The sequence below is a fragment of the Hipposideros armiger genome, unplaced genomic scaffold (assembly GCF_001890085.2).
Source record: "Hipposideros armiger isolate ML-2016 unplaced genomic scaffold, ASM189008v1 scaffold_143, whole genome shotgun sequence".
NCBI classification, from domain to species: Eukaryota; Metazoa; Chordata; class Mammalia; order Chiroptera; family Hipposideridae; genus Hipposideros; species Hipposideros armiger.
The window spans coordinates 2803275-2815737 of NW_017731493.1; the positions used below are offsets into that span (position 1 = coordinate 2803275).

Consider the following 12463-nt stretch of genomic DNA (forward strand, 5'->3'; position numbering starts at 1 on the left):
ATGGCCCATTATCTGGCAAGATGAACTTAAACTCGGTGCCATAGGTTTCGTGTCTAGTATAAAAGGGACTGAATTATGTGCACTTAAACTTCAGTCACTATTATATCTGCATTCATTCATTCACTCCTTCAATATTTAATGAGAGCCTTTTCTGTGCTTGACACTGGGTATATGCTAGTGATTTAAAACAGGCCCGGTACCTGATAATGTGGAATTTAGAGAACAGATGAGAGAACAAGCGTTAATCAAATAGTCACACTGGGTGAAACTATGATGTTCCTTTTTGCTATAACATTTAATAACAAATGACCAGTTCATTATTGATCCTAGCACTATGAGTCATTATTAATTATAGTATTATGAGGAATATGTTTGGAATACTACTCTGTTGCCATCAATGTCATGTTTGTATCAATTAGCCTGTCATACTATGAATGAGACCATGGTGTGGATAGATCTTGGGTATTTTAATTCATCTTTATGATTCTAACAGATTTCTTTATCCTTCCCCAAATTGAAGTCGCCATCCACCTTAATGCTATTCTTCATCCTCAAATAGCTTTCCTCTTTTTATTTGATTCCTGTTTAGAATAAATAAGCCAAATGTAAATGTAAGAACCAGAAAAACATTGATCATTATTAACCGTGATGAATGTGAAACGTGGAATTTGTATCATACAAATGTTCACAGATTTTGCTACCTTTGGGTAATAGCCAATTTTTTAAAAATTGGCAAAAGAGGTGAAAAATAAAGATACGCCTGAACAGAAATAACTTACAATCTATTTCTGCAAGTATATCTTCACATAGATAGATTTTTATTACTAGAAATGGCAAGTTTTTGCTATGAGCATTTTTTTCAGATGAAAGAGAACATAACATGATGACTAAGAACACAGGTTCTGGAAGTAAAATACTTGAGCTCCCACTTTTTCTACCTACCAATTGTGTTAACATGAGCAAGTTAACATTTCTAAGCCTCAGTTTTCTTATCTATCCAGAACACATAATATTTGTGCTTACTTTAAAGGTTATTGTGAAGATTACATGAGTTAACACATACAGAGCATTAAAAGAGTTGCTGGCACATAGTAAGCTCATTATTATCCATATATAGAAAGAGAGAGAGAAAAAAAAGTGCCTAGGCCCTGGTGTTAGACAACTGGGTTCAAAGCCTGGTTTCGATGCATACTACCTGTATGAGCTTGACTAATGCAATTAACCCCTCCATGCCTATTTGCAAAACCGGGTTCATAATAATAGTATTCGTTTCTCATAGAGCTGTCCTGAAATGGTGCAGTTGAAGCCATCAGCACATGAAATTAATATTAGCTGTTATTTTATGATTGGTGGTATTTCCAAAACTATAGATGGAACCATATAAATGAAACACAATTAAATTATCGATGATATATTAAACTAAAATAGAAAAATAAAATGGTGGGGGAAGGGAAATATAACATAAATTTGTCTGGATGAATTCGATAACTCAGAGAACTTTCCACAGACAGTACCTAAAATCCAATAAGAAGACATTACCCAAATGATTTTAAGGTCATCAAAGTGAGATAATAGCTTGTCATTAAGTGACGCCACCCCTTGATATATTCGTTGGGGTGAGCTTGTCAGAGAAATGCAGATAAGGTGAGAAACCATGGTAGCCTGCATAGCTGCTAGCAGGCAGCCAGCAACAGAGCAAAAGCTGGGCCATTGAGCATTTACAGGACTGGGTGACATTGCTACAGGCTCTGTGAATAACACCCACAACAATCAAAGGACAATCTACATGCATAAAGAGCATAAAGAGCACAGAAGGGACTGTTCCGACTGCATTCATCTTTCCTGTGGCACCTGCGTGCACAAATGATACCATCAAGAGTACCACCTTCTCAGCAGATACAGCACTACCTTCCTGCAGAAACCCAAATATTTTTTAACCAACATATTTGAACTGCTTGCCCTATTTAAACCCAATGTCATTAAGCCAGGGAAAGAAATATGGGCTTTTTCACATTTTATTTTCTATGGTGGTTTTTGTTTTTTTTAAATATTATAAAACTATCAAGCTGGGGAGAGAATAGGCTGAGATTTTAATTATAAAGGTTTTCTTTGAATAAAACTACCTCTATTAGTAAGGTGACAACAAAAAAAAAATATGAGAAAGTATTTAACTTAAGGGAGTTAAGACATTTTAATCCACTTTCACAAGTTTCCTGAGCTACCACAGCACCCTTTCTCCTCAAAACAAGATTAATTTTACCAGGATAAGAGGATGTGATTGTGCCTAAGATAATTTGTTTTTCATACTGAAAATTCACTTGAAGATCAGGAATATCATCTTCTCTGATGATATTGGACCAAGTGATGGCAGAAACTGTATTTGGATTTTGATCTCCAGTTATTGTCCTGACTATAATTTAAGTGAGCAAAATGTTTTATATACCTGTATAAGACGCTCCCATGTATAAGACGCACCTTAATTTGGGGGCCCGAAATTTGAAAACAATGTATTATATAAAGTGATTGAACTCAAGTTTTATTCATCATAAAATTCTACAACCACTGTATAAGACGCACCCAGTTTTTAGACTCCAAATTTTTTGAAAAAGGGTGCATCTTATACATGGAGAAATACGGTAAGTAGAAATTTTTAAAGAAAAAAACCTCTTTAACTTAACAAAATTCCATAATAATTACTAAGTAAGACTCAAAGAGAGAGGTTTCTGTTTTTCTCATAAAAGAATAAAAGTTGATATAAGTATACAATTTTTAATAACAAATTTCATGGATCTCTTTCCTTAGACCTCTTAGCATATCATTATCAGGGCTTTAAATTTGCCAGCTGAGGGTTATTAATTCTCATCTAGAATTTACTCTCACAATGAATATTGTTTTTAATGACCATTAAAGGTTACAAATTAAACCTGATACTTGTGCTTAATTCTCACATACTAGCACACATCCATATAGTCAAGGATTAAGTAGAGGGTTGAGCAACTGTCTAGTTAAAATCAGTAAACATAATCACAATTTATCTATACCACTGAGGACCCAAAAACTTCTTTATAGGCATGGTGAGTTATTTTGCAAAATATTCTCTTTCTTCATTAGAAACAATGTCACATCAACCACTTCTGTGTCACATTTACTTTATTAATTCTTTTATAATGTGCAAGGATTAGTGAGTTCTAAGTAGGAAGAAATTGGACCAACGTAGCTTTATAGCTAAGGTTAAACAGTGAATGTCCAATTCAAATAAAATATGAAGGTTTCTGGACGTTCACAAACTTTTGAACTCCCTGTGGCTTGCCAAATTTAGTTAAATTTTAATTGAAGTGTAAATATTATTTATTTTAGAATGAAAGGATAAATAATCCAAATCTTTTAAAGCAGGCAGAAAGTATTTTATGCAATGTTTTGTTAGATATATATCAACAGGAAACAAATACTAGTTGGCCTGATAACTTCATATATCCCATGCATTTTATTTCCTAATGATACTATGCAGTGGTCTAACAGGTAGTTCTTAAAACTCTGTGGTGAAAGGTCATGGTGCTGACAAGATTAGATTCATGGCTTGTCACCTTCAAAAATGTGTATGAAAAGTAAGGGAAACAGAAAGTCTGTGCACTGCAAAAATAGTTTCTAGGTCTCTAAAACCCCGTAAACGAAAAGGTAATAATCAAAACATCAAAAAAGAAAATGTCTGCAAAATTGGGTTTTGTGTGAAACCCTTGCATTAGTTATATTAGCAAAATTCTGTGTTAAGGTGGTTGGTATAAGAAAGGACATGAGTGTGCACAAATGTTTTTGTTACGGCATAACTTACCAGAGACAGGAGTCCCAAGGTTGAATTTCACACCATCTGACCAATTTTTCCTTTCCCAGAAACTGAGAAATATTTCCCATCAGCCCAATAGTCTTCCTTACCAATTTAGGGCTTCATATTCGACTGAGGCTACAGGAGGAAACCACTAACCCTAAAAAGACAAAAAAAAAAAAAGAAAAAAACAGTCAGTGAAATAAATGGTATTGGACTTTGAGCATAATTAGAAAGTCTTTTCACTAAAGCCTTGAAATAAAAATAATAATGTGATCTTGCTTAGTATTACCCCCTTGAATTCAATTCCAATCTCAAGTGACTCTTATTCTTCTTATTCTCAAAGAAGTATTAAGTCTTTTTCAAAGGATAGAGGCCATTAAATGTATAATATTTGCTCCAGGTAACAGGGTATGAATCTGTGTTCATAGGAATTAAATATTGTGCACTATTCAATCTCTAGTGACATGTGATTGCTCAAGTCTGCAAGGTTTTCTATTTTCAGGGAACAAATATTCTATTTCCTGAGTATCCAAGGGGTTAAAAGGGTAACTAATCTGTAGCACATTAAATAACTGAAGAAAATGAAAGTTATAATATTAGCAAAGACAGAAAAAAAGGTATGTTTAGAATTGACTCAAAATAAAAGCATTACTTATGAAAACCTGTGATATGTAGCCAAAGCTGTATTCAGAGGAAAATTTGTCATCTTAAATGCACTTATTAGAAAATAAGAAAGATTTGAAATTAAAAAACAACAACAACTATGCAATCAATTCAACAATCTAAAACAGAAATAAATCCAACAATGGAATTAAGATAAATATAATAATGAATAAAGCAAATTGAAATAATTGATTGACATGATTTAAAAAAAATAGAAACTAGTTCATTGAAAGGTCATATGAAACAGGTCAACCTTTGAAAATTGATTACTTGACATGATAAAAAAAGTAGAAACTAATTCATTGAAAGGTCATATGGAACAGGTCAATGTTTGAAAATTATGATTAAGAAAAAATAAGGCACAGATTGAAAATGAAGCTATATAAGACTCTATCTATAGATTTAAAAATTGCTAAAATTGGCAAAAGAAGACCTGGAAAATCTAAAAAAGACAAAAAATAGTAACAGGCATTAAAATGGTAACGAATAATGACTTGCCCTCCCACCAGCCTGACCAAGGGCTCCAGGCCAAGATCATTTTATGAACAAATATCAACAAATTTTGAAATAGGAAATGTCTGTTTTCGCAGGCTGACTAAGGATACAAAATAATAAAATGGTAACACATTGAATTCAGCAATTTACTGTGAAAATGTTACTACATGACCAAGTAGGGATTTATCTTGGGAATACCAAAATAACTTAACATTAGAAATCATTCAGTGGAATGTACTATATTAATATACTAAAGGAGGAAAAACTATTTAATCATCTCACTCAAGTATGAAAAAACACTCTAAAAGAATTTTACATGCTTATAACAATTTTAAAAAAGGCTTCTGGAAAATAAAAATATATATATATAAAATAATTTTCTTGACTTTATAAAAGTCCAGCCTCAAGCACTATCCTTAATGATGAGATGTTAGAAGCAAGCACATATTGGCAAGAAGAAGGTACCTGCTGAAGCATTGAGCTCAAGGTCCCAGCCAGGAAAACAGCTGAAACATTGGAAAGGAAGCTATGAAATTGTTACAATTTGCAGATAACACACCTATTTACCTGAAAACTCCAATGGGCCGAAATTTAGCACCAACAAGGGAATTTAATCAATATGGCCAAACAGCAGATAATATAGTGTAATTATATATATCAGCATATAATATAACCTATAGGTTTTATTCACATCAGTAAGCCAATTAGAAAATGAAATGGAACAAGAGGTCTATTTATAATAATAACAATCACATCAAATCCTCAGGAATAATCCTAACAATAATTTACTGGAGGGCATAAAAAAAAAAAACTAAATAGGGAAAAAAAACTTTTTTCATGAGAAGGTTCAATATTTTAAAAATGTCTTCTCTCCAAAATAATCTATGAATTGAGTGCCATGCTAATAAAAAATAATGTTATGGAATTTAAAGCCTGTTCTAAAATTTATAAAGAGAAAATATGTAAAAATAACCAAGATAAATCTATAAAAGAAAATCAAGTAGAAATGGCCTTACCTACTAAATAGCCAACATATTATACATATAGAATTATAGTAATAAAAATAGTGTAGTAGTGGGACAGGACTTGATAACTAGATCACTGAGATGAGTCTAAAAATAAATGAAAGCATATACAATTATTTAATATATGATAAAAATGGCATTTTAAATAAGTGGGCAAGAGGTACATTTTTAATACAAATTCTTGGAAAAATCATGCACTTACTTATAGTTCATATCTCATATTCATAAAAATAAATTTCAGATGGTTATAATCTCAGCATAAAAATAACACTATAAAAGTATTACACTGAATTATAGTATAATTTCTTTTTGATTTTGGGATCAAGAAGGTGTTCTTAAAAAAAAATGTCCAAGACAATTTCTAACAGCAAAGAGCTGGAAGTGAACCTAATGTCTATGTGTAGAGGGACTCATAATCTGTGATATAGAATTTAATGCAGCAGTTTACAGGAAAGAGCCACTGATAGGTAAAAATCAGGTTTAATTGTTATCATGGGAGGTACATTATAATTTCTATAAAACTCCTAATACAACAGTATCCATTTTCTCTGTAATTACTGGTTTCACAAATGCATGGAACAAAGTCTGAAACATCCACCTTAGCCTGATGGCAATGGTTGCCTATGTGGAAGAGGATAGAATTTAGGATCATTGTCGAAGGTGGTACATTGACCTTGTATATAATATTTAAATTTTAAATAAGAAGGATGCATAAAAATAGACATAGGTAGATTTGTAGTGAGGTAAACAAGCATTATGAGGAAAAGCTGATCAATCTATCTTATACTTTCAACAAAGAAAACGACAAATGTGAAAAAGATAAAATGCTATTAGAAAGAAAGGAGCTGTCTGACTTGACAACTATGGGAAAAAATGAATTTGTTTTTACCAATTCAGCTGAACTCTCACAGAATCAAGTGATTTTTAATGTATTCTACATTTTAGTAAAATGAAATATTTCCAAAATATTTCAAAGGATAAAGTATTTCATTTAGAAACAGTTTAATGAAATAAACATAATTTGTAGTGCAAATCAGAATGTGTAATCCATGCTGTTTCTGTGTTATAGCCTGAGGCAAACTCTTTATCCAAATGATCTTTGTAACTTGCATGCATAATGTGAACCCAGGGTTCATGTTATTTTAGGTAGATTAGTGCCTAAACAAGTTCTAGAAATATCTCTGCTCAAAAATAGCCAATAGGGACCATGCAGGCTTCAAAAGCAGTATTAACCCAAGGTCACTGAAATGGCCCTAAGAAAATAATGTTTCTGAAAATAAATTCATACAGTACTCTTGTGCACGTTTTAGAACTATACACTCTTTTGGTTGTTTCTTTTTCCCTGTGGCTGACGTTTTGTGCACGTTTTAGTTCTACCAGGAATCTTATTTTGAACTCCCCACACCCAGAAAGAGACAAATTAGGAAAACTCAAAAGATAAATAAAAGTGGCTGTGACTTAGACCTTATATTTTATTAAAATTAATGCCAGTAAATATTTTTTAGGAGGTAGTTAATATTGTTGGACTTAACGAGAAGGGTCTTCTTAAACATTGCTTTTGGGGAGCAAATTAACAATATGGGTCAAGAACCTTGACAAATATTCAAATGATTGATCATAGTGGACCCTTGTCAGGGCCAGACACATCACCACCAATTCCACTGCCACCACCATCACTACCCACCCCAGCTTCTGTTCATTAGAACAAGGTGAATTTCTCAAGTGTCCCTCTCCCTTAAAGCTATTACTTCCAAAGTGGGGAAGGGCTGTATTTTTTGTTGGTGGTGTTGGTGCAATTGCTTAGGGAAGTCAGATTTGCCAATATTTGAAATCAAAACATTTCTCTAGCCATATTGTGCTGACCACTACAGCTTTTTTTTCCCTGATCAATTGTAACTTTTAAACCAAAACATGCTTATTACTGTGTGAACTGAGAATATCAGCACGACCTCTGCTTCTGCTTCCTCTTCTTCTTTTTTTTTTTCTAAGCTGAGTTGGCTACCTACTTTATTTAACCTCTTTTCACAAAGGTTAGGTAACCACAAACTGAACTTAAAAAACAATCTGTTTTAGGAATTGGCCAACATTTAGAAACCTTTACATTTAAGTTGTTAGATTGTGGGTAAATTTTTTTTATTTAAAATTCTTGTTTTCTAAATATTTTTAAAATGAGTATTACTTTTATACTAAAAGGAGAGAAAGAAACTACATGAATCTTGGATAATGTTTGATCTTTGCCCAGGCTATTTTAACTACCTTTGATCCAAATCAAATTTATTGGTAAGAACAAAAAATATGTGTAAGATGAGCAAAAAACAAACAAACAAAAACTGTTGGTAATTTAACTCTCTATTGTTCATGTTTCTTTACTGTTTTTCATAATATAGTGTCACCAAATTCTGTACCTTCTGGTCTTTCAGGTTTCTGCTCAAACCTTCCCAAATTACCCTATTTAAAGACACCCCTTCACCTTCTCACTTATCTAGTAGGTCATATCACCTTGTACATTTCTTCCATGACCCCCACCTTAAAATCTGTAATTATTTTGTTTACTTTTTTGTTTTCTGTCTCCTTACACCTGTACATAAGCTCCATGTAGAGGATATCAGCCGTGTGTCCCTTTTCTAAAATACTGCCTGGCACAGAAGAGTGCTCAGTTGATATTTATAGACACAATGATTAAATCAATTATATATCATTTTTACAGCTTTGCTAGCTTTTTTTTAACAACCAGATGTCAGAATAGTTCCCAATATGTTGCCCTGTTTTTGATGTGATTAAATCATATTCCAGTGATATTAAGAGCTTTTATTCCACATGTGAACCAACAATACTTGTCCTGAAAACAAATAAAAAATAAGTTTGGATCATGTTGTTTTCACATAATTTAAAATTTCTGCATGCAACAGTATTTCAGACTCCAGCTGGAATAGAACAGAAAGTACTGAAATATTATGAGAAAAGTTATTCCTGTACAATGTCCAATCTGATTTTGCAAACTAAATATGTTTGGAAAGCTTGTGGAGAATATGAAAGAGATTTTAGATGTTAATGCCATAAATATCTTAGAACTAGTCTCAAAAATTGACCCCAAAAAGTCACTAAATATTTCTGTCTTTCTTACTATACAAAATCTTTTACACATGCTCTACTTTAAAATAAATGATCAAAGTAGTGACAAAAGCAAACTACTACATATAGTGCTTACTATGCACCAAGCATTGTTTTAAATGCTTTGTGTATATTAGCTCATCTAATCCTCTGCACAACCCTATAAGATAGAGATTACTATCATCCTTATTTACTGATATGGAAACTGAGGCACAGAGTGAGCTCACTGGATAATAAGAAGCCTCCACAGCAGTCCATCTGAGTTCCTTCATTAAGTGTACTATTTCAATTTTTTTTTTTTCTCTAGAGTGAGTGCTGGCTGCGCTACATGCAGCTAGCCAGAGACAGAATTTGAACATAGTCTGGCATCGAAATCTTTCCCTTAACTCTGAAAAACTGTAATGCTTCTCTAAAATCCCTGTAATGGATAAGAAGTATTAGCTGAGCTAAGTCTGTTATCATTTACACACAGGTACCTGTGGTGTGGGTGGAACAGACAATGGAGTTGGATTCGGAAGTCTTGAGTGAAGTACCGCATAGGGAATAGAGTCAATAATATTGTACTAAGTATATAGCGTGTCAGGTGGGTACTAGACTTATGGGGGTGATCACTTCATACGTTATACAGATGTCTAATCACTATGGTGTACACCAGAAACTAGCATAATATCATATGTCAACTGTAGTTTAAAAAGTGTTTTAATAAAATTTTAAAGAAGTTGGGGGATGACATTGTTAGCTGTATTCCTGAACCTGCTACTAACATACCTTTAGTTTCCTTAATTCCAAAATGGAGATGCAAATCCTCCACTGTTGTTTATCTGTGAGTGGCACCTGGTTCGATGGGTAACGTATACTGAATAGTCCCGGAAGCCTGAAGGAGCTCTGTGAGAACTCCCTCTGTGAATTGTTGCTGTCTGTTTGTAACACCTCTTTGTTCCCTCTATAAATAATTGAGCTCATTCAATCATTTAAGCAAATTATGGACATCAAATATTTGGTAATGCTGATCTCAGGTGGGAAACGGAGACTCTTCCCATGTCTTTCCCATGTGAAGTATTCAACACATTTTTCAAGTATGTTCAGGGACCAAAATCTGAGCAGGCTCTGCAGAGCGCAGCTAGAGGAAAAGGTATGGTCACTGTTCTCGAAAGTCTTGAACAGCAAAGGAGATAGGTCACCAAAACGAAAACAGATTGTGCTATGAAGAGGAAAAAAACAAAAACAAAACAAAGCTCTGTGAATTCAGAGGAAGACGGAGCACTTTTGGGTGGGGTAGATTAGGAAAGAAGGCTGTCACTATATGGGTATTAGCAGCACGAAAGGAGCAACATATACAAAGAAATTAGATTCTATCTGATTCAATGTCAGACTTGCATTGAACATCTATTCTTTTTAAGGCACTATGCTAAGTGTGAGGAAAACAGTCCCTGAACTCAGAGTGCAGGATTTGGGGGAGATGGTCTCAGTTAGCTTTCTCTCTACAGTAGGACAATGCTACAAGAACACACAAACTAATAACTATACTCCACAGAGATGTAGTGAAAAGGGAAGTAGTTGCAATGTCCTGTGTGAATATTGACGAGGAAGCACTTAATCCTGCCTGTGTAAGAAACAGAGAGTCCAGGTAGTTCTGCAAAAAGAAAGGGTGGTTGAGCAGATTCTCAAATGAATCTGAGGTAGATAGTTTCTAAGTAGATAAGAGGAGAAGGGAAAGATATTTCAAGCAGAGGACACAACGTGACCTTGGATTTTGGATGTTTCTCTTGTGCTTGTAGAGAATTAGAAAATTGAGAATATTGTGGGGTGGAGTTATGGGTAACTCTCAATTCTCCTATTTTTCTTTCAGAAAATAGTTGGTGTCTCTTTTTACTCTCAAAAAAAATTTTTGTTTTTAATCACTTGCCTTGACACCAGAATCTTCTACTTGGGCACTGGTCTCATGAGCAGCTAAACTTGCTCAGCCTCACATGTCAACCTCTGTTCCTGCTAGAGCATGTCCCGGAAGGTTAGGCTTGGGAGGAATGGGGGACGATGCATTTAAGCAAAGGAAGAGCAGGTTTGGAGTGATTCAAGGTAATAATTAAAGAAAATGATTAAAGTTTTACGAGGTTTATATTATGAAAAATTTAAAACACAGAGTACACAGAATAGCATAGCTCCTTCTTTTTATCCCCTCCCATATTAATTTGAAATAAATTTAAGACAACATATCATTTCATCCATAAATATTTTAATATGTATCTTTAAGGGCAGGAAAACTCATTATAACAAAAAAAAACAGAATTAACTTAGCTAAAAAAAATTAACAATATGAGTTAACTTTTGAACATTTTGAGTCTGAGGAGCTTATAAAACATCAAATTTGGTGCTCTGGGGAAATAACAGGGCTAGAGATGAAGGAGCTGGTGTCATCAACATGTAGGACATGCCAAGGATTAGGAAATAGGTGACATCACCCAGGAGTGAAAAAGGAGGCAAACAACAGAAGAGTGCATTAGAGAGAGAATACGAATAAAGGCCATCAACATGATGAGTTTGAGGAACATAAGTACCTGTCAGGGCTGTTGGGATCAAGTAATCTCTGCATTTGTGAAGAGAATGAGATTCAGGAGGGGCTCTGAAGGAGAACAGAACTTCAACAGGTTGTGGGAATGGTGATGGTTAATTCATCTGAGGGAAATGGTTTCAGTGACTACGTGGAGCTTGACTGGTCCAAGGGCTCACCTCACAGGAAGGAAGAGAGTTGTAGGAAATGAGGTCACCTAGGTAGGGGAGACTACAATATGCATGCAAGAGTCCAGGATTTGAATTTCATTGATTGGTTCAATAAATGTTGGTTGAATGTGTACAGTCTGCCAGAGATCACGCTACAAGTTAGAGATACAAAGACTAATGAGAGTAAGCTTCTGTTCACAAGTAGATTTAGGTCTATTGCAGGAGGCACATAAACAAAAAAATACCACAATTATTATAAACCATTCAATAACCATTTATTGAACACACTCTGTGGGTCAGGCACCATGGTATGTGCTCCAAATACAATGATAAATAAATCATGGTTCTCAAGAAACCATCGGAACGTTCACAAGTTTTGAGTGTGATGTTGACATGAGAAAAGGTATTTTTAGGGGATTATTTTTCTCTCTGCACAAAGAATGGAGTAGAGGACAATCTGATTCAATAAGATAAAGTGCTAAATCTGAAATGAGACAGTAGCAACAATGGAGAGAAAGGGATTATATAAGAGATGTATTAGTGGGAAAAAAGTAGATGAAGAAAGTGGGTAACTGATGTCCAGAAGTTTCTTTAGAGAACATGCCCTAGATCAGCGGTTCTCAACCTT

The 12463-nt window shown here is 34.1% G+C and overlaps 1 long non-coding RNA gene across 1 annotated transcript in view; it reads right to left on the reverse strand.

The window, feature by feature from the left end:
- Positions 1–3801: 3801 nt before the first annotated feature.
- Positions 3802–12463, reverse strand: part of LOC109386981 (uncharacterized) — a 71990-nt gene continuing 63328 nt past the window's right edge. Inside the window, exon 3 of the long non-coding RNA XR_002124881.1 lies at positions 3802–3980. This is a non-coding gene — a long non-coding RNA (uncharacterized LOC109386981). The remainder of the gene's footprint in view (positions 3981–12463) is intronic.